At 55.0% G+C, this 21,897-nt stretch overlaps 1 protein-coding gene across 1 annotated transcript in view; it reads left to right on the forward strand.

Moving 5' to 3' along the window:
- Window positions 1-21,897, forward strand: part of LOC138355900 (myb-like protein Q) — a 130,303-nt gene that overhangs the window by 54,093 nt on the left and 54,313 nt on the right. The window lies entirely within an intron of this gene.

Raw genomic sequence — 21,897 nt, forward strand, 5'->3', positions numbered from 1 at the left:
CAAGCCAAAAACCGCGCGATTTTCGCCGCTACCGGCCAAAAAACCGCGCGATTTTCGCCGCTACCGGCCAAAAAATAGCGCGATTTTCGCCGCTACCGGCCAAAAACCGCGCGATTTTCGCCGCTAGCGGCCAAAAACCATGCGATTTTCGCAGCTGGCGGGCAAAAATCGCAATTTTCGCCCTACCGGCCAAAAATAGGGCGATTTTCGTCGCTACCGGCCAAAAACCGCGCGATTTTTGCCGCTAGCGGCCAAAAACCATGCGATTTTCGCAGCTGGCGGGCAAAATCGCGTATTTCGCCACTACCGACCAAAAATAGCGCGATTTCGCCGCTACCAGCCAAAAACTGCGCGATTATCGCCGCTAGCGGCCAAAAACCATGCAATTTTCGCAGCTGGCGGGCAAAAATCGCGATTTTCGCCGCTACCGGCCAAAAATAGCGCGATTTTCGCCGCTACCGGCCAAAATAGCGCGATTTTCGCACTACCGGCCAAAAACCGCGCGATTTTTGCCGCTAGCGGCCGAAAACCATGCGATTTTTGCAGCTGGCGGGCAAAAATCGCAATTTCGCCGCTATTGGCCAAAAATATTGCGATTTTCGCCGCTACCGGCCAAAAACCGCGCGATTTTCGCCGCTAGCTGCCAAAAACCATGCGATTTTCGCAGCTGGCGGGCAAAAATCGCGATTTTCGCCGCTACCGGCCAAAAAATATCGCGATTTTCGCCGCTACCGGCCAAAAATCACGCGATTTTCGCCGCTAGCGGCCAAAAAACGCGCGATTTTCGCCGCTACCCGGCGAAAATATGCGCGATTTTCGCCGCTAGCGGCCAAAAACCATGCGATTTCGCAGCTGGCCGGGTAAAAAATCGCGCGATTTTCGCCGCTTACCGGCCAAAAATAGTGCGATTTTCGTCGCGACCGGCCAAAAACCGCGCGATTTTCGCCGCTAGCGGCCAAAAACCTTGCGATTTTCGCAGCTGGCGGGCAAAAATAGCGATTTTCGCCGCTACGGCCAAAAATTAGCGCGATTTTCGCCGCTACCGGCCAAAAACCGCGCGATTTTCCGGCCCGCCAGCGGCCAAAAACCATGCGATTTTCGAAGCTGGCGTGGGAAAAATCCGATTTTCTCCGCTAGCGGCCAAAAATAGCGCGATTTTCGCCGCTACCGGCCAAAAACCGCGCGATTTTCGCCGCTACCAGCCAAAAAAAGCGCGATTTTCGCCGCTACCGGCCAAAAACCGCGCGATTTCGCCGCTAGCGGCCAAAAACCATGCGATTTTCGCAGCTGGCGGGCAAAAATCGCGATTTTCGCCGCTACCGGCCAAAAATAGCGCGATTTTCGCCGCTACCGGCCAAAAACCGCGCGATTTCCGCCGCTAGCGGCCAAAAACCATGCGATTGTCGCAGCTGGTGGGCAAAAATCGCGATTTTCTCCGCTACCGGCCAAAAATAGCGCGATTTTCGCCGCTACCGGCCAAAAACCGCGCGATTTTCGCTGCTACCGGACAAAAACTGCGCGATTTTCGCCGCTACCGGCCAAAAACCGCGCGATTTTCGCCGCTACTGGCCAAAAACCATTTGATTTTCGCAGCTGGCGGGCAAAAATCGCGATTTTCGCCGCTACCGGCCAAAACCCGCGCGATTTTCGCCGCTAGAGGCCAAAAACCATGCGATTTTCGCAGCTTGCGGGCAAAAATCGCGATTTTCGCCGCTACCGGCCAAAAACCGCGCGATTTTCGCCTCTAGCGGCCAAAAACCATTCGATTTCGCAGCTGGCGGGCAAAAATTTCGATTTTCGCCGCTACCGGCCAAAAATAGCGCGATTTTCGCCGCTACCCGGCCAAAAACCGCGCCGATTTTCGCCGCTAGCGGCCAAAAAACCATGCGATTTTCGCAGCTGGCCGGGCAAAAATCGCGATTTTCGCCGATACCGGCCAAAAATAGTGCGATTTTCGCCGCTACCGGCCAAAAACCGCGCGATTTTCGCCGCCAGCGGCCAAAAACCATGCGATTTTTGCAGCTGGCGGGCAAAAATCGCGATTTTCGCCGCTACCGGGCCAAAATAGCGCGATTTTCCGCCGCTACCGGCCAAAAACCGCGCGTTTTTGCCGCTACCAGCCAAAAATAGCGCGATTTTCGCCTCTACCGGCCAAAAACCGCGCGATTTTCGCCGCCAGCGTCCAAAAACCATGCGATTTTCGCAGCTGGCGGGCAAAAATCGCAATTTTCGCCGCTACCTGCTAAAAATAGCGCGACTTTTCGCCGCTACCGGCCAAAAACTGCGCGATTTTCGCCGCTTACCAGCCAAAAATAGCGCGATTTTCGCCGCTACCGGCCAAAAAACATGCGATTTTCGCCGCTAGCGGCCAAAACCATGCGATTTTCGCAGCTGGCGGGCAAAAATCGCGATTTTTTGCCGCTACCGGCCAAAAATTGCGCGATTTTCGCCGCTACCGGCCAAAAAACTGCGCGATTTTCGCCGCTAGTGGCCAAAACCATGCGATTTTTCGCAGCTGGCGGGCAAAAGATCGCGATTTTTGCCGCTACCCGGCCAAAAATAGCGCGATTTTCGCCGCTACCGGCCAAAAATCGCGCGATTTCCGCCGCTAGCGGCCAAAAACCATGCGATTTAGCAGCTGTGTGGGGCAAAAATCGCGATTTTCTCCGCTACCGGCCAAAAATAGCGCGATTTTCGCCGCTACCGGCCAAAAACCGCGCGATTTTCGCTGCTACCGGCCAAAAACTGCGCGATTTTCGCCGCTACCGGCCAAAAACCGCGCGATTTTCGCCGCTAGTGGCCAAAAACCATTCGATTTTCACAGCTGGCGGGGAAAAATCGCGATTTTCGCCGCTACCGGCCAAAAACCGCGCGATTTTCGCCGCTAGAGGCCAAAAACCATGCGATTTTCGCAGCTTGCGGGCAAAAATCGCGATTTTCGCCGCTACCGGCCAAAAACCGCGCGATTTTCGCCGCTAGCGGCCAAAAACCATTCGATTTTCGCAGCTGGCGGGCAAAAATTTCGATTTTCGCCGCTACCGGCCAAAAATAGCGCGATTTTCGCCGCTACCGGCCAAAAACCGCGCGATTTTCGCCGCTACTGGCCAAAAATAGCGCATTTTCGCCGCTACCGGCCAAAAACCGCGCGATTTTCGCCGCTAGCGGCCAAAAACTATGCGATTTTCGCAGCTGGCGGGCAAAAATCGCGATTTTCGCCGCTACCGGCCAAAAATAGTGCGATTTTCGCCGCTACCGGCCAAAAACCGCGCGATTTTCGCCGCCAGCGGCCAAAAACCATGTGATTTTTGCAACTGGCGGGCAAAAATCGCAATTTTCGCCGCTACAGGCCAAAAATAGCGCGATTTTCGCCGCTACCGGCCAAAAAACCGCGCGATTTTCGCCGCTACCAGCCAAAAATAGCGCGATTTTCGCCGCTACCGGCCAAAAACCGCGCGATTTTCGCCGCCAGCGTCCAAAAACCATGCGATTTTCGCAGCTGGCGGGCAAAAATCGCGATTTTCGCCGCTACCTGCTAAAAATAGCGCGATTTTCGCCGCTACCGGCCAAAAACTGCGCGATTTTCGCCGCTACTAGCCAAAAATAGCGCGATTTTCGCCGCTACTGGCCAAAAAACATGCGATTTTCGCCGCTAGCGGCCAAAAACCATGCGATTTTCGCAGCTGGCGGGCAAAAATCGCGATTTTTGCCGCTACCGGCCAAAAATAGCGCGATTTTCTCCGCTACCGGCCAAAAATAGCGCGATTTTCGCCGCTACCGGCCAAAAAACCGCGCGATTTTCGCTGCTACCGGCCAAAAACTGCGTGATTTTCGCCGCTACCGGCCAAAAACCGCGCGATTTTCGCCGCTACTGGCCAAAAACCATTCGATTTTCGCAGCTGGCGGGAAAAAATCGCGATTTTCGCCGCTACCGGCCAAAACCCGCGCGATTTTCGCCGCTAGAGGCCAAAAACCATGCGATTTTCGCAGCTTGCGGGCAAAAATCGCGATTTTCGCCGCTACCGGCCAAAAACCGCGCGATTTTCGCCTCTAGCGGCCAAAAACCATTCGATTTTCGCAGCTCGCGGGCAAAAATTTCGATTTTCGCCGCTACCGGCCAAAAATAGCGCGATTTTTCGCCGCTACCGGCCAAAAACCGCGCGATTTTCGCCGCTAGCGGCCAAAAACCATGCGATTTTCGCAGCTGGCGGGCAAAAATCGCGATTTTCGCCGCTACCGGGCCAAAATAGTGCGATTTTCGCCGCTACCGGCCAAAAACCGCGCGATTTTCGCCGCCAGCGGCCAAAAACCATGCGATTTTTGCAGCTATCGGCAAAAATCGCGATTTTCGCCGCTACCGGCCAAAAATAGCGCTATTTTCGCCGCTACCGGCCAAAAACCGCGCGATTTTCGCCGCTACTGGCCAAAAACCATTCGATTTTCGCAGCTGGCGGGGAAAAATCGCGATTTTCGCCGCTACCGGCCAAAAACCGCGCGATTTTCGCCGCTAGAGGCCAAAAACCATGCGATTTTCGCAGCTTGCGGGCAAAAATCGCGATTTTCGCCGCTACCGGCCAAAAACCGCGCGATTTTCGCCGCTAGCGGCCAAAAACCATTCGATTTTCGCAGCTGGCGGGCAAAAATTTCGATTTTCGCCGCTACCGGCCAAAAATAGCGCGATTTTCGCCGCTACCGGCCAAAAACCGCGCGATTTTCGCCGCTACTGGCCAAAAATAGCGCCATTTTCGCCGCTACCGGCCAAAACCGCGCGATTTTCGCCGCTAGCGGCCAAAAACTATGCGATTTTCGCCGCTGGCGGCAAAAATCGCGATTTTCGCCGCTACCGGCCAAAAATAGTGCGATTTTCGCCGCTACCGGCCAAAAACATGCGATTTTCGCAGCCGGCGGGCAAAAATCGCAATTTTCGCCGCTACCGGCCAAAAATAGGGCGATTTTCGTCGCTACCGGCCAAAAACCGCGCGATTTTCGCCGCTAGCGGCCAAAAACCATGCGATTTTCGCAGCTGGCTGGCAAAAATCGCGTATTTCGCCACTACCGACCAAAAATAGCGCGATTTTCGCCGCTACCAGCCAAAAACTGCGCGATTATCGCCGCTAGCGGCCAAAACCATGCAATTTTCGCAGCTGGCGGGCAAAAATCGGCGATTTTCGCCGCTACCGGCCAAAAATAGCGCGATTTATCGCCGCTACCGGCCAAAATAGCGCGATTTCGCCACTACCGGCCAAAAAACCGCGCGATTTTCGCCGCTACCGGCCAAAACCGCGCGATTTTCGCCGCTCCCGGCAAAAATCCGCGCGATTTTCGCCGCTTACCGGCCGAAAAATAGCGCGATTTTCGCCGCTACCGGCCAAAAACCGCGCGATTTTCGCCGCTAGCGGCCAAAAACCATGCGATTTTCGCAGCTGCCGGGTAAAAAAATCGCGCGATTTCGCCTCTACCGGCCAAAAATACGGCGATTTTTGTCGCGACCGGCCAAAAACGCGCGATTTTCGCCGCTAGCGGCCAAAAAACCCTTGCGATTTTCGCAGCTGGCGGGCAAAAATTGCGGATTTTCGCCCGCTACGGCCAAAAATAGCGCGATTTTCGCCGCTACCGGCAAAACACCGCGCGATTTTTTCGCCGCCAGCGGCCAAAACCATGCGATTTTCGAAGTTGGCGGGCAAAAATCCGATTTCGGAATCATTTCGCCGCTAGCGGCCAAAAATAGCGCGATTTTCGCCGCTACCGGCCAAAAACCGCGCGATTTTCGCCGCTACCAGCCAAAAATAGCGGCGATTTTCGCCGCTACCTGCCAAAAACCGCGCGATTTTCGCCGCTAGCGGCCAAAACCATGCGATTTTCGCAGCTGGCGGGCAAAAATCGCGATTTTCGCCGCTACCGGCCAAAAATAGCGCGATTTTCGCCGCTACCGGCCAAAAACCGCGCGATTTTCGCCGCCAGCGGCCTAAAACCATGCGATTTTCGAAGCTGGCGGGGAAAAATCCCGATTTTCGCCGCTACGCGGGCAAAAATAGCGCGATTTTCGCCGCTACCGGCCAAAAACCGCGCGATTTTCGCCGCTACCAGCCAAAAATAGGGCGATTTTCGCCGCTACCGGCCAAAAACCGCGCGATTTTCGCCGCTCCCGGCCAAAAACCGCGCGATTTCGCCGCTACCGGCGAAAAATAGCGCGATTTTTGCCGCTACCGGCCAAAAACCGCGCGATTTTCGCCGCTAGCGGCCAAAAACCATGCGATTTTCGCAGCTGCCGGGTAAAAATCGCGCGATTTTCGCCTCTACCGGCCAAAAATAGGGTAATTTTTGTCGCGACCGGCCAAAAAACCGCGCGATTTTCGCCGCTAGCGGCCAAAAACCTTGCGATTTTCGCAGCTGGCGGGCAAAAATTGCGATTTTCGCCGCTACCGGCCAAAAATAGCGCGATTTTCGCCGCTACCGGCCAAAAACCGCGCGATTTTCGCCGCCAGCGGCCAAAAACCATGCGATTTTCGAAGCTGGCGGGGGAAAAATCCCGATTTTCGCCGCTAGCGGCCAAAAATAGCGCGATTTTCCGCCGCTACCGGCCAAAAACCGCGCGATTTTCGCCGCTACCAGCCAAAAATAGCGCGATTTTCGCCGCTACCGGCCAAAAAACCGCGCGATTTTCGCCGCTAGCGGCCAAAAACCATGCGATTTTCGCAGCTGGCGGGCAAAAATCGCGATTTTCGCCGCTACCGGCCAAAAATAGCGCGATTTTCGCCGCTACCGGCCAAAAAACCGCGCGATTTTCGCCGCCAGCGGCCTAAAACCATGCGATTTTCGAAGCTGGCGGGGAAAAAATCCCGATTTTCGCCGCTAGCGGGCAAAAATAGCGCGATTTTCGCCGCTACCGGCCAAAAAACCGCGCGATTTTCGCCGCTACCCAGCCAAAAATAGGGCGATTTTCGCCGCTACCGGCCAAAAACCGCGCGATTTTCGCCGCTAGCGGCCAAAAACAATGCGATTTTCGCAGCTGGCAGGCAAAAATCGCGATTTTCGCCGCTACCGGCCAAAAACCGCGCGATTTTCGCCGCTAGCGGCCAAAAACCATGCGATTTTCGCAGCTGGCGGGCAAAAATCGCGATTTTCGCCGCTACCGGCCAAAAATAGCGCGATTTTCGCCGCTACCGGCCAAAAACCGCGCGATTTTCGCCGCTCCCGGCCAAAAACCGCGCGATTTTCGCCGCTACCGGCGAAAAATAGCGTGATTTTTGCCGCTACCGGCCAAAAACCGCGCGATTTTCGCCGCTAGCGGCCAAAAACCATGCGATTTTCGCAGCTGCCGGGTAAAAAATCGCGCGATTTTCGCCTCTACCGGCCAAAAAATAGGGCGATTTTTGTCGCGACCGGCCAAAAACCGCGCGATTTTCGCCGCTAGCGGCCAAAAAAACCTTGCGATTTTCGCAGCTGGCGGGCAAAAATTGCGATTTTCGCCGCTACCGGCCAAAAATAGCGCGATTTTCGCTGCTACCGGCCAAAAACCGCGCGATTTTCGCCGCCAGCGGCCAAAAACCATGCGATTTTCGAAGCTGGCGGGGAAAAATCCCGATTTTCGCCGCTAGCGGCCAAAAATAGCGCGATTTTCGCCGCTACCGGCCAAAAACCGCGCGATTTTCGCCGCTAGCGGCCAAAAACCATGCGATTTTCGCAGCTGGCGGGCAAAAATCGCGATTTTCGCCGCTACCGGCCAAAAATAGCGCGATTTTCGCCGCTACCGGCCAAAAACCGCGCGATTTTCGCCGCTACCGGCCAAAAACCGCGCGATTTTCACCGCTAGCGGCCAAAAACTATGCGATTTTCGCAGCTGCCGCGTAAAAATCGCGCGATTTTCGCCTCTACCGGCCAAAAATAGCGCGATTTTCGCCGCTACCTGCCAAAAACCGCGCGATTTCGCCGCTAGCGGCCAAAAAGCATTCGATTTTCGCAGCTGGCGTGCAAAAATCGCGATTTTCGCCGCTACCGGCCAAAAATAGCGCGATTTTCGCCGCTACCGGCCAAAAACCGCGCGATTTTCGCCGCTACCGGCCAAAAAACCGCGCGATTTTCGCCTCTAGCGGCCAAAAACCATGCGATTTTCGCAGCTGGCGGGCAAAAATCGCGATTTTCGCCACTACTGGCCAAAAATAGCGTGATTTTCGCCGCTACCGGCCAAAAACTGCGCGATTATCGCCGCTAGCGGCCAAAAACCATGCAATTTTCGCAGCTGGCGGGCAAAAATCGCGATTTTCGCCGCTACCGGCCAAAAATAGCGCGATTTTCGCCGCTACCGGCCAAAAATAGCGCGATTTTCGCCACTACCGGCCAAAAACCGCGCGATTTTTGCCGCTAGCGGCCGAAAACCATGCGATTTTTGCAGCTGGCGGGCAAAAATCGCAATTTTCGCCGCTAGCGGCCAAAAATAGCGCGATTTTCGCCGCTACCGGCCAAAAAAAGCGCGATTTTCGCCGCTAGCGGCCAAAAACCATGCGATTTTCGCAGCTGGCGGGCAAAAATCGCGATTTTCGCCGCTACCGGCCAAAAATAGCGCGATTTTCGCCGCTACCGGCCAAAAATCGCGCGATTTTCGCCGCTAGCGGCCAAAAAACCATGCGATTTTCGCAGCTGGCGGGCAAAAATCGCGATTTTCGCCGCTACCGGCGAAAAAACCGCGCGATTTTCGCCGCTACCGGCCAAAAATAGCGCGATTTTCGCCGCTACCGGCCAAAAACCATGCGATTTTCGCAGCTGGCGGGCAAAAATCGCGATTTTCGCCACTACCGGCCAAAAATAGCGCGATTTTCGCCGCTACCGGCCAAAAACTGCGCGATTTTTGCCGCTAGCGGCCAAAAACCATGCGATTTTCGCAGCTGGCGGGCAAAAATCGCGATTTTCCGCCGCTACCGGCCAAAAATTACGCGATTTTCCCCGCTAGCGGCCAAAAACCATTCGATTTTTGCAGCTGGCGGGCAAAAATTTCGATTTTCACCGCTACCGGCCAAAAATAGCGCGATTTTCGCCGCTACCAGCCAAAAACCGCGCGATTTTCGCCGCTACCGGCCAAAAAACCGCGCGATTTTCGCCGCTACCGGCCAAAAATAGCGCGATTTTCGCCGCTACCGGCCAAAAACCGCGCGATTTTCGCCGCTAGCGGCCAAAAACCATGCGATTTTCGCAGCTGGCGGGCAAAAATCGCAATTTTTTCGCCGCTACCGGCCAAAAATAGGGCGATTTTCGTCGCTACCGGCCAAAACACCGCGCGATTTTCGCCGCTAGCGGCCAAAAACCATGCGATTTTCGCAGCTGGCGGGCAAAAAATCGCGATTTTCGCCGCTACCGGCCAAAAATTACGCGATTTTCCCCGCTAGCGGCCAAAAACCATTTGATTTTTGCAGCTGGCGGGCAAAAATTTCGATTTTCCGCCGCTACCGGCCAAAAATAGCGCGATTTTCGCCGCTACCAGCCAAAAACCGCGCGATTTTCGCCGCTACCGGGCCAAAAACCGCGCGATTTTCGCCGCTACCGGCCAAAAATAGCGCGATTTTCGCCGCTACCGGCCAAAAACCGCGCGATTTTCGCCGCTAGCGGCCAAAAACCATGCGATTTTCGCAGCTGGCGGGCAAAAATCGCAATTTTCGCCGCTACCGGCCAAAAATAGGGCGATTTTCGTCGCTACCGGCCAAAAACCGCGCGATTTTTGCCGCTAGCGGCCAAAAACCATGCGATTTTCGCAGCTGGCGGGCAAAAATCGCGTATTTCGCCACTACCGACCAAAAATAGCGCGATTTTCGCCGCTACCAGCCAAAAACTGCGCGATTATCGCCGCTAGCGGCCAAAACCATGCAATTTTCGCAGCTGGCGGGCAAAAATCGCGATTTTCGCCGCTACCGGCCAAAAATAGCGCGATTTTCGCCGCTACCGGCCAAAAATAGCGCGATTTTCGCCACTACCGGCCAAAAACCGCGCGATTTTTGCCGCTAGCGGCCGAAAACCATGCGATTTTTGCAGCTGGCGGGCAAAAATCGCAATTTTCGCCGCTATTGGCCAAAAATATTGCGATTTTCGCCGCTACCGGCCAAAAACCGCGCGATTTTCGCCGCTAGCTGCCAAAAACCATGCGATTTTCGCAGCTGGCGGGCAAAAATCGCGATTTTCGCCGCTACCGGCCAAAAATATCGCGATTTTCGCCGCTACCGGCCAAAAATCACGCGATTTTCGCCGCTAGCGGCCAAAAACCGCGCGATTTTCGCCGCTACCGGCGAAAAATAGCGCGATTTTCGCCGCTAGCGGCCAAAAACCATGCGATTTTCGCAGCTGCCGGGTAAAAATCGCGCGATTTTCGCCTCTACCGGCCAAAAATAGTGCGATTTTCGTCGCGACCGGCCAAAAACCGCGCGATTTTCGCCGCTAGCGGCCAAAAACCTTGCGATTTTCGCAGCTGGCGGGCAAAAATAGCGATTTTCGCCGCTACCGGCCAAAAATAGCGCGATTTTCGCCGCTACCGGCCAAAAACCGCGCGATTTTCGCCGCCAGCGGCCAAAAACCATGCGATTTTCGAAGCTGGCGGGGAAAAATCCCGATTTTCGCCGCTAGCGGGCCAAAAATAGCGCGATTTTCGCCGCTACCGGCCAAAAACCGCGCGATTTTCGCCGCTACCAGCCAAAAAAAGCGCGATTTTCGCCGCTACCGGCCAAAAACCGCGCGATTTTCGCCGCTAGCGGCCAAAAACCATGCGATTTTCGCAGCTGGCGGGCAAAAATCGCGATTTTCGCCGCTACCGGCCAAAAATAGCGCGATTTTCGCCGCTACCGGCCAAAAACCGCGCGATTTCCGCCGCTAGCGGCCAAAAACCATGCGATTGTCGCAGCTGGTGGGCAAAAATCGCGATTTTCTCCGCTACCGGCCAAAAATAGCGCGATTTTCGCCGCTACCGGCCAAAAACCGCGCGATTTTCGCTGCTACCGGACAAAAACTGCGCGATTTTCGCCGCTACCGGCCAAAAACCGCGCGATTTTCGCCGCTACTGGCCAAAAAACCATTTGATTTTCGCAGCTGGCGGGCAAAAATCGCGATTTTCGCCGCTACCGGCCAAAACCCGCGCGATTTTCGCCGCTAGAGGCCAAAAACCATGCGATTTTCGCAGCTTGCGGGCAAAAATCGCGATTTTCGCCGCTACCGGCCAAAAAACCGCGCGATTTTCGCCTCTAGCGGCCAAAAACCATTCGATTTTCGCAGCTGGCGGGCAAAAATTTCGATTTTCGCCGCTACCGGCCAAAAATAGCGCGATTTTCGCCGCTACCGGCCAAAAACCGCGCGATTTTCGCCGCTAGCGGCCAAAAACCATGCGATTTTCGCAGCTGGCGGGCAAAAATCGCGATTTTCGCCGCTACCGGCCAAAAATAGTGCGATTTTCGCCGCTACCGGCCAAAAACCGCGCGATTTTCGCCGCCAGCGGCCAAAAACCATGCGATTTTTGCAGCTGGCGGGCAAAAATCGCGATTTTCGCCGCTACCGGCCAAAAATAGCGCGATTTTCGCCGCTACCGGCCAAAAACCGCGCGATTTTTGCCGCTACCAGCCAAAAATAGCGCGATTTTCGCCTCTACCGGCCAAAAACCGCGCGATTTTCGCCGCCAGCGTCCAAAAACCATGCGATTTTCGCAGCTGGCGGGCAAAAATCGCAATTTTCGCCGCTACCTGCTAAAAATAGCGCGATTTTCGCCGCTACCGGCCAAAAACTGCGCGATTTTCGCCGCTACCAGCCAAAAATAGCGCGATTTTCGCCGCTACCGGCCAAAAAACATGCGATTTTCGCCGCTAGCGGCCAAAAACCATGCGATTTTCGCAGCTGGCGGGCAAAAATCGCGATTTTTGCCGCTACCGGCCAAAAATTGCGCGATTTTCGCCGCTACCGGCCAAAAACTGCGCGATTTTCGCCGCTAGTGGCCAAAAACCATGCGATTTTCGCAGCTGGCGGGCAAAAATCGCGATTTTTGCCGCTACCGGCCAAAAATAGCGCGATTTTCGCCGCTACCGGCCAAAAATCGCGCGATTTCCGCCGCTAGCGGCCAAAAACCATGCGATTTTAGCAGCTGGTGGGCAAAAATCGCGATTTTCTCCGCTACCGGCCAAAAAATAGCGCGATTTTCGCCGCTACCGGCCAAAAACCGCGCGATTTTCGCTGCTACCGGCCAAAAACTGCGCGATTTTCGCCGCTAACCGGCCAAAAACCGCGCGATTTTCGCCGCTAGTGGCCAAAAACCATTCGATTTTCACAGCTGGCGGGGAAAAATCGCGATTTTCGCCGCTACCGGCCAAAAACCGCGCGATTTTCGCCGCTAGAGGCCAAAAACCATGCGATTTTCGCAGCTTGCGGGCAAAAATCGCGATTTTCGCCGCTACCGGCCAAAAACCGCGCGATTTTCGCCGCTAGCGGCCAAAAACCATTCGATTTTCGCAGCTGGCGGGCAAAAATTTCGATTTTCGCCGCTACCGGCCAAAAATAGCGCGATTTTCGCCGCTACCGGCCAAAAACCGCGCGATTTTCGCCGCTACTGGCCAAAAATAGCGCCATTTTCGCCGCTACCGGCCAAAAACCGCGCGATTTTCGCCGCTAGCGGCCAAAAACTATGCGATTTTCGCAGCTGGCGGGCAAAAATCGCGATTTTCGCCGCTACCGGCCAAAAATAGTGCGATTTTCGCCGCTACCGGCCAAAAACCGCGCGATTTTCGCCGCCAGCGGCCAAAAACCATGTGATTTTTGCAACTGGCGGGCAAAAATCGCAATTTTCGCCGCTACAGGCCAAAAATAGCGCGATTTTCGCCGCTACCGGCCAAAAACCGCGCGATTTTCGCCGCTACCAGCCAAAAATAGCGCGATTTTCGCCGCTACCGGCCAAAAACCGCGCGATTTTCGCCGCCAGCGTCCAAAAACCATGCGATTTTCGCAGCTGCGGGCAAAAAATCGCGATTTTCGCCGCTACCTGCTAAAAATAGCGCGATTTTCGCCGCTACCGGCCAAAAACTGCGCGATTTTCGCCGCTACTAGCCAAAAATAGCGCGATTTTCGCCGCTACTGGCCAAAAAAACATGCGATTTTCGCCGCTAACGGCCAAAAACCATGCGATTTTCGCAGCTGGCGGGCAAAAATCGCGATTTTTGCCGCTACCGGCCAAAAATAGCGCGATTTTCTCCGCTACCGGCCAAAAATAGCGCGATTTTCGCCGCTACCGGCCAAAAACCGCGCGATTTTCGCTGCTACCGGCCAAAAACTGCGCGATTTTCGCCGCTACCGGCCAAAAACCGCGCGATTTTCGCCGCTACTGGCCAAAAACCATTCGATTTTCGCAGCTGGCGGGCAAAAAATCGCGATTTTCGCCGCTACCGGCCAAAACCCGCGCGATTTTCGCCGCTAGAGGCCAAAAACCATGCGATTTTCGCAGCTTGCGGGCAAAAATCGCGATTTTCGCCGCTACCGGCCAAAAACCGCGCGATTTTCGCCTCTAGCGGCCAAAAACCATTCGATTTTCGCAGCTCGCGGGCAAAAATTTCGATTTTCGCCGCTACCGGCCAAAAATAGCGCGATTTTCGCCGCTACCGGCCAAAAACCGCGCGATTTTCGCCGCTAGCGGCCAAAAACCATGCGATTTTCGCAGCTGGCGGGCAAAAATCGCGATTTTCCGCCGCTACCGGCCAAAAATAGTGCGATTTTCGCCGCTACCGGCCAAAAACCGCGCGATTTTCGCCGCCAGCGGCCAAAAACCATGCGATTTTTGCAGCTATCGGGCAAAAATCGCGATTTTCGCCGCTACCGGCCAAAAATAGCGCTATTTTCGCCGCTACCGGCCAAAAACCGCGCGATTTTCGCCGCTACTGGCCAAAAACCATTCGATTTTCGCAGCTGGCGGGGAAAAATCGCGATTTTCGCCGCTACCGGCCAAAAAACCGCGCGATTTTCGCCGCTAGAGGCCAAAAACCATGCGATTTTCGCAGCTTGCGGGCAAAAATCGCGATTTTCCGCCGCTACCGGCCAAAAACCGCGCGATTTCGCCGCTAGCGGCCAAAAACCATTCGATTTTCGCAGCTGGCGGGCAAAAATTTCGATTTTCGCCGCTACCGGCCAAAATAGCGCGATTTTCGCCGCTACCGGCCAAAAACCGCGCGATTTTCGCCGCTACTGGCCAAAAATAGCGCCATTTTCGCCGCTACCGGCCAAAAACCGCGCGATTTTCGCCGCTAGCGGCCAAAAACTATGCGATTTTCGCCGCTGGCGGGCAAAAATCGCGATTTTCGCCGCTACCGGCCAAAAATAGTGCGATTTTCGCCGCTACCGGCCAAAAACCATGCGATTTTCGCAGCCGGCGGGCAAAAATCGCAATTTTCGCCGCTACCGGCCAAAAATAGGGCGATTTTCGTCGCTACCGGGCCAAAAACCGCGCGATTTTCGCCGCTAGCGGCCAAAAAACCATGCGATTTTCGCAGCTGGCTGGCAAAAATCGCGTATTTCGCCACTACCGACCAAAAATAGCGCGATTTTCGCCGCTACCAGCCAAAAACTGCGCGATTATCGCCGCTAGCGGCCAAAAACCATGCAATTTTCGCAGCTGGCGGGCAAAAAATCGCGATTTTCGCCGCTACGGCCAAAAATAGCGCGATTTTCGCCGCTACCGGCCAAAAATAGCGCGATTTTCGCCACTACCGGCCAAAAACCGCGCGATTTTCGCCGCTACCGGCCAAAAACCGCGCGATTTTCGCCGCTCCCGGCCAAAAACCGCGCGATTTTCGCCGCTACCGGCGAAAAATAGCGCGATTTTCGCCGCTACCGGCCAAAAACCGCGCGATTTTCGCCGCTAGCGGCCAAAAACCATGCGATTTTCGCAGCTGCCGGGTAAAAATCGCGCGATTTTCGCCTCTACCGGCCAAAAATAGGGCGATTTTTGTCGCGACCGGCCAAAAACCGCGCGATTTTCGCCGCTAGCGGCCAAAAACCTTGCGATTTTCGCAGCTGGCGGGCAAAAATTGCGATTTTCGCCGCTACCGGCCAAAAATAGCGCGATTTTCGCCGCTACCGGCCAAAAACCGCGCGATTTTCGCCGCCAGCGGCCAAAACCATGCGATTTTCGAAAGCTGGCGGGGAAAAATCCCGATTTTCGAAGCTGGCGGGGAAAAATCCCGATTTTCGCCGCTAGCGGCCAAAAATAGCGCGATTTTCGCCGCTACCGGCCAAAAACCGCGCGATTTTCGCCGCTACCAGCCAAAAATAGCGCGATTTTCGCCGCTACCGGCCAAAAACCGCGCGATTTTCGCCGCTAGCGGCCAAAAACCATGCGATTTTCGCAGCTGGCGGGCAAAAATCGCGATTTTCGCCGCTACCGGCCAAAAAATAGCGCGATTTTCGCCGCTACCGGCCAAAAACCGCGCGATTTTCGCCGCCAGCGGCCTAAAACCATGCGATTTTCGAAGCTGGCGGGGAAAAATCCCGATTTTCGCCGCTAGCGGGCAAAAATAGCGCGATTTTCGCCGCTACCGGCCAAAAACCGCGCGATTTTCGCCGCTACCAGCCAAAAATAGGGCGATTTTCGCCGCTACCGGCCAAAAAACCGCGCGATTTTCGCCGCTCCCGGCCAAAAACCGCGCGATTTTCGCCGCTACCGGCGAAAAATAGCGCGATTTTTGCCGCTACCGGCCAAAAACCGCGCGATTTTCGCCGCTAGCGGCCAAAAACCATGCGATTTTCGCAGCTGCCGGGTAAAAATCGCGCGATTTTCGCCTCTACCGGCCAAAAATAGGGTAATTTTTGTCGCGACCGGCCAAAAACCGCGCGATTTTCGCCGCTAGCGGCCAAAAACCTTGCGATTTTCGCAGCTGGCGGGCAAAAATTGCGATTTTCGCCGCTACCGGCCAAAAATAGCGCGATTTTCGCCGCTACCGGCCAAAAACCGCGCGATTTTCGCCGCCAGCGGCCAAAAACCATGCGATTTTCGAAGCTGGCGGGGAAAAATCCCGATTTTCGCCGCTAGCGGCCAAAAATAGCGCGATTTTCGCCGCTACCGGCCAAAAACCGCGCGATTTTCGCCGCTACCAGCCAAAAATAGCGCGATTTTCGCCGCTACCGGCCAAAAACCGCGCGATTTTCGCCGCTAGCGGCCAAAAACCATGCGATTTTCGCAGCTGGCGGGCAAAAATCGCGATTTTCGCCGCTACCGGCCAAAAATAGCGCGATTTTCGCCGCTACCGGCCAAAAACCGCGCGATTTTCGCCGCCAGCGGCCTAAAACCATGCGATTTTCGAAGCTGGCGGGGAAAAATCCCGATTTTCGCCGCTAGCGGGCAAAAATAGCGCGATTTTCGCCGCTACCGGCCAAAAACCGCGCGATTTTCGCCGCTACCAGCCAAAAATAGGGCGATTTTCGCCGCTACCGGCCAAAAACCGCGCGATTTTCGCCGCTAGCGGCCAAAAACCATGCGATTTTCGCAGCTGGCAGGCAAAAATCGCGATTTTCGCCGCTACCGGCCAAAAACCGCGCGATTTTCGCCGCTAGCGGCCAAAAACCATGCGATTTTCGCAGCTGGCGGGCAAAAATCGCGATTTTCGCCGCTACCGGCCAAAAATAGCGCGATTTTCGCCGCTACCGGCCAAAAACCGCGCGATTTTCGCCGCTCCCGGCCAAAAACCGCGCGATTTTCGCCGCTACCGGCGAAAAATAGCGTGATTTTTGCCGCTACCGGCCAAAAACCGCGCGATTTTCGCCGCTAGCGGCCAAAAACCATGCGATTTTCGCAGCTGCCGGGTAAAAATCGCGCGATTTTCGCCTCTACCGGCCAAAAATAGGGCGATTTTTGTCGCGACCGGCCAAAAACCGCGCGATTTTCGCCGCTAGCGGCCAAAAACCTTGCGATTTTCGCAGCTGGCGGGCAAAAATTGCGATTTTCGCCGCTACCGGCCAAAAATAGCGCGATTTTCGCTGCTACCGGCCAAAAACCGCGCGATTTTCGCCGCCAGCGGCCAAAAACCATGCGATTTTCGAAGCTGGCGGGGAAAAATCCCGATTTTCGCCGCTAGCGGCCAAAAATAGCGCGATTTTCGCCGCTACCGGCCAAAAACCGCGCGATTTTCGCCGCTAGCGGCCAAAAACCATGCGATTTTCGCAGCTGGCGGGCAAAAATCGCGATTTTCGCCGCTACCGGCCAAAAATAGCGCGATTTTCGCCGCTACCGGCCAAAAACCGCGCGATTTTCGCCGCTACCGGCCAAAAACCGCGCGATTTTCACCGCTAGCGGCCAAAAACTATGCGATTTTCGCAGCTGCCGCGTAAAAATCGCGCGATTTTCGCCTCTACCGGCCAAAAATAGCGCGATTTTCGCCGCTACCTGCCAAAAACCGCGCGATTTTCGCCGCTAGCGGCCAAAAAGCATTCGATTTTCGCAGCTGGCGTGCAAAAATCGCGATTTTCGCCGCTACCGGCCAAAAATAGCGCGATTTTCGCCGCTACCGGCCAAAAACCGCGCGATTTTCGCCGCTACCGGCCAAAAACCGCGCGATTTTCGCCTCTAGCGGCCAAAAACCATGCGATTTTCGCAGCTGGCGGGCAAAAATCGCGATTTTCGCCACTACTGGCCAAAAATAGCGTGATTTTCGCCGCTACCGGCCAAAAACTGCGCGATTATCGCCGCTAGCGGCCAAAAACCATGCAATTTTCGCAGCTGGCGGGCAAAAAATCGCGATTTTCGCCGCTACCGGCCAAAAATAGCGCGATTTTCGCCGCTACCGGCCAAAAAATAGCGCGATTTTCGCCACTACCGGCCAAAAACCGCGCGATTTTTGCCGCTAGCGGCCGAAAACCATGCGATTTTTGCAGCTGGCGGGCAAAAATCGCAATTTTCGCCGCTAGCGGCCAAAAATAGCGCGATTTTCGCCGCTACCGGCCAAAAAAAGCGCGATTTTCGCCGCTAGCGGCCAAAAACCATGCGATTTTCGCAGCTGGCGGGCAAAAATCGCGATTTTCGCCGCTACCGGCCAAAAATAGCGCGATTTTCGCCGCTACCGGCCAAAAATCGCGCGATTTTCGCCGCTAGCGGCCAAAAACCATGCGATTTTCGCAGCTGGCGGGCAAAAATCGCGATTTTCGCCGCTACCGGCGAAAAACCGCGCGATTTTCGCCGCTACCGGCCAAAAATAGCGCGATTTTCGCCGCTACCGGCCAAAAACCATGCGATTTTCGCAGCTGGCGGGCAAAAATCGCGATTTTTCGCCACTACCGGCCAAAAATAGCGCGATTTTCGCCGCTACCGGCCAAAAACTGCGCGATTTTTGCCGCTAGCGGCCAAAAACCATGCGATTTTCGCAGCTGGCGGGCAAAAATCGCGATTTTCGCCGCTACCGGCCAAAAATTACGCGATTTTCCCCGCTAGCGGCCAAAAACCATTCGATTTTTGCAGCTGGCGGGCAAAAATTTCGATTTTCACCGCTACCGGCCAAAAATAGCGCGATTTTCGCCGCTACCAGCCAAAAACCGCGCGATTTTCGCCGCTACCGGCCAAAAACCGCGCGATTTTCGCCGCTACCGGCCAAAAATAGCGCGATTTTCGCCGCTACCGGCCAAAAACCGCGCGATTTTCGCCGCTAGCGGCCAAAAACCATGCGATTTTCGCAGCTGGCGGGCAAAAAATCGCAATTTTTTCGCCGCTACCGGCCAAAAATAGGGCGATTTTCGTCGCTACCGGCCAAAAACCGCGCGATTTTCGCCGCTAGCGGCCAAAAACCATGCGATTTTCGCAGCTGGCGGGCAAAAATCGCGATTTTCGCCGCTACCGGCCAAAAATTACGCGATTTTCCCCGCTAGCGGCCAAAAACCATTTGATTTTTGCAGCTGGCGGGCAAAAATTTCGATTTTCGCCGCTACCGGCCAAAAATAGCGCGATTTTCGCCGCTACCAGCCAAAAACCGCGCGATTTTCGCCGCTACCGGCCAAAAACCGCGCGATTTTCGCCGCTACCGGCCAAAAATAGCGCGATTTTCGCCGCTACCGGCCAAAAACCGCGCGATTTTCGCCGCTAGCGGCCAAAAACCATGCGATTTTCGCAGCTGGCGGGCAAAAATCGCAATTTTCGCCGCTACCGGCCAAAAATAGGGCGATTTTCGTCGCTACCGGCCAAAAACCGCGCGATTTTTGCCGCTAGCGGCCAAAAACCATGCGATTTTCGCAGCTGGCGGGCAAAAATCGCGTATTTCGCCACTACCGACCAAAAATAGCGCGATTTTCGCCGCTACCAGCCAAAAACTGCGCGATTATCGCCGCTAGCGGCCAAAAACCATGCAATTTTCGCAGCTGGCGGGCAAAAATCGCGATTTTCGCCGCTACCGGCCAAAAATAGCGCGATTTTCGCCGCTACCGGCCAAAAATAGCGCGATTTTCGCCACTACCGGCCAAAAACCGCGCGATTTTTGCCGCTAGCGGCCGAAAACCATGCGATTTTTGCAGCTGGCGGGCAAAAATCGCAATTTTCGCCGCTATTGGCCAAAAATATTGCGATTTTCGCCGCTACCGGCCAAAAACCGCGCGATTTTCGCCGCTAGCTGCCAAAAACCATGCGATTTTCGCAGCTGGCGGGCAAAAATCGCGATTTTCGCCGCTACCGGCCAAAAATATCGCGATTTTCGCCGCTACCGGCCAAAAATCACGCGATTTTCGCCGCTAGCGGCCAAAAACCGCGCGATTTTCGCCGCTACCGGCGAAAAATAGCGCGATTTTCGCCGCTAGCGGCCAAAAACCATGCGATTTTCGCAGCTGCCGGGTAAAAATCGCGCGATTTTCGCCTCTACCGGCCAAAAATAGTGCGATTTTCGTCGCGACCGGCCAAAAACCGCGCGATTTTCGCCGCTAGCGGCCAAAAACCTTGCGATTTTCGCAGCTGGCGGGCAAAAATAGCGATTTTCGCCGCTACCGGCCAAAAATAGCGCGATTTTCGCCGCTACCGGCCAAAAACCGCGCGATTTTCGCCGCCAGCGGCCAAAAAACCATGCGATTTTCGAAGCTGGCGGGGAAAAATCCCGATTTTCGCCGCTAGCGGCCAAAAATAGCGCGATTTTCGCCGCTACCGGCCAAAAACCGCGCGATTTTCGCCGCTACCAGCCAAAAAAAGCGCGATTTTCGCCGCTACCGGCCAAAAACCGCGCGATTTTCGCCGCTAGCGGCCAAAAACCATGCGATTTTCGCAGCTGGCGGGCAAAAATCGCGATTTTCGCCGCTACCGGCCAAAAATAGCGCGATTTTCGCCGCTACCGGCCAAAAACCGCGCGATTTCCGCCGCTAGCGGCCAAAAACCATGCGATTGTCGCAGCTGGTGGGCAAAAATCGCGATTTTCTCCGCTACCGGCCAAAAATAGCGCGATTTTCGCCGCTACCGGCCAAAAACCGCGCGATTTTCGCTGCTACCGGACAAAAACTGCGCGATTTTCGCCGCTACCGGCCAAAAAACCGCGCGATTTTCGCCGCTACTGGCCAAAAACCATTTGATTTTCGCAGCTGGCGGGCAAAAATCGCGATTTTCGCCGCTACCGGCCAAAACCCGCGCGATTTTCGCCGCTAGAGGCCAAAAACCATGCGATTTTCGCAGCTTGCGGGCAAAAATCGCGATTTTCGCCGCTACCGGCCAAAAACCGCGCGATTTTCGCCTCTAGCGGCCAAAAACCATTCGATTTTCGCAGCTGGCGGGCAAAAATTTCGATTTTCGCCGCTACCGGCCAAAAATAGCGCGATTTTCGCCGCTACCGGCCAAAAACCGCGCGATTTTCGCCGCTAGCGGCCAAAACCATGCGATTTTCGCAGCTGGCGGGCAAAAATCGCGATTTTCGCCGCTACCGGCCAAAAATAGTGCGATTTTCGCCGCTACCGGCCAAAAACCGCGCGATTTTCGCCGCCAGCGGCCAAAAACCATGCGATTTTTTGCAGCTGGCGGGCAAAAATCGCGATTTTCGCCGCTACCGGCCAAAAATAGCGCGATTTTCGCCGCTACCGGCCAAAAACCGCGCGATTTTTGCCGCTACCAGCCAAAAATAGCGCGATTTTCGCCTCTACCGGCCAAAAACCGCGCGATTTTCGCCGCCAGCGTCCAAAAACCATGCGATTTTCGCAGCTGGCGGGCAAAAATCGCAATTTTCGCCGCTACCTGCTAAAAATAGCGCGATTTTCGCCGCTACCGGCCAAAAACTGCGCGATTTTCGCCGCTACCAGCCAAAAATAGCGCGATTTTCGCCGCTACCGGCCAAAAAACATGCGATTTTCGCCGCTAGCGGCCAAAAACCATGCGATTTCGCAGCTGGCGGGCAAAAATCGCGATTTTTGCCGCTACCGGCCAAAAATTGCGCGATTTTCGCCGCTACCGGCCAAAAACTGCGCGATTTTCGCCGCTAGTGGCCAAAAACCATGCGATTTTCGCAGCTGGCGGGCAAAAATCGCGATTTTTGCCGCTACCGGCCAAAAATAGCGCGATTTTCGCCGCTACCGGCCAAAAATCGCGCGATTTCCGCCGCTAGCGGCCAAAAAACCATGCGATTTTAGCAGCTGGTGGGCAAAAATCGCGATTTTCTCCGCTACCGGCCAAAAAATAGCGCGATTTTCGCCGCTACCGGCCAAAAACCGCGCGATTTTCGCTGCTACCGGCCAAAAACTGCGCGATTTTCGCCGCTACCGGCCAAAAACCGCGCGATTTTCGCCGCTAGTGGCCAAAAACCATTCGATTTTCACAGCTGGCGGGGAAAAATCGCGATTTTCGCCGCTACCGGCCAAAAACCGCGCGATTTTCGCCGCTAGAGGCCAAAAACCATGCGATTTTCGCAGCTTGCGGGCAAAAATCGCGATTTTTCGCCGCTACCGGCCAAAAACCGCGCG

The sequence above is a fragment of the Procambarus clarkii genome, chromosome 69, assembly GCF_040958095.1.
Source record: "Procambarus clarkii isolate CNS0578487 chromosome 69, FALCON_Pclarkii_2.0, whole genome shotgun sequence".
NCBI classification, from domain to species: domain Eukaryota; kingdom Metazoa; phylum Arthropoda; class Malacostraca; order Decapoda; family Cambaridae; genus Procambarus; species Procambarus clarkii.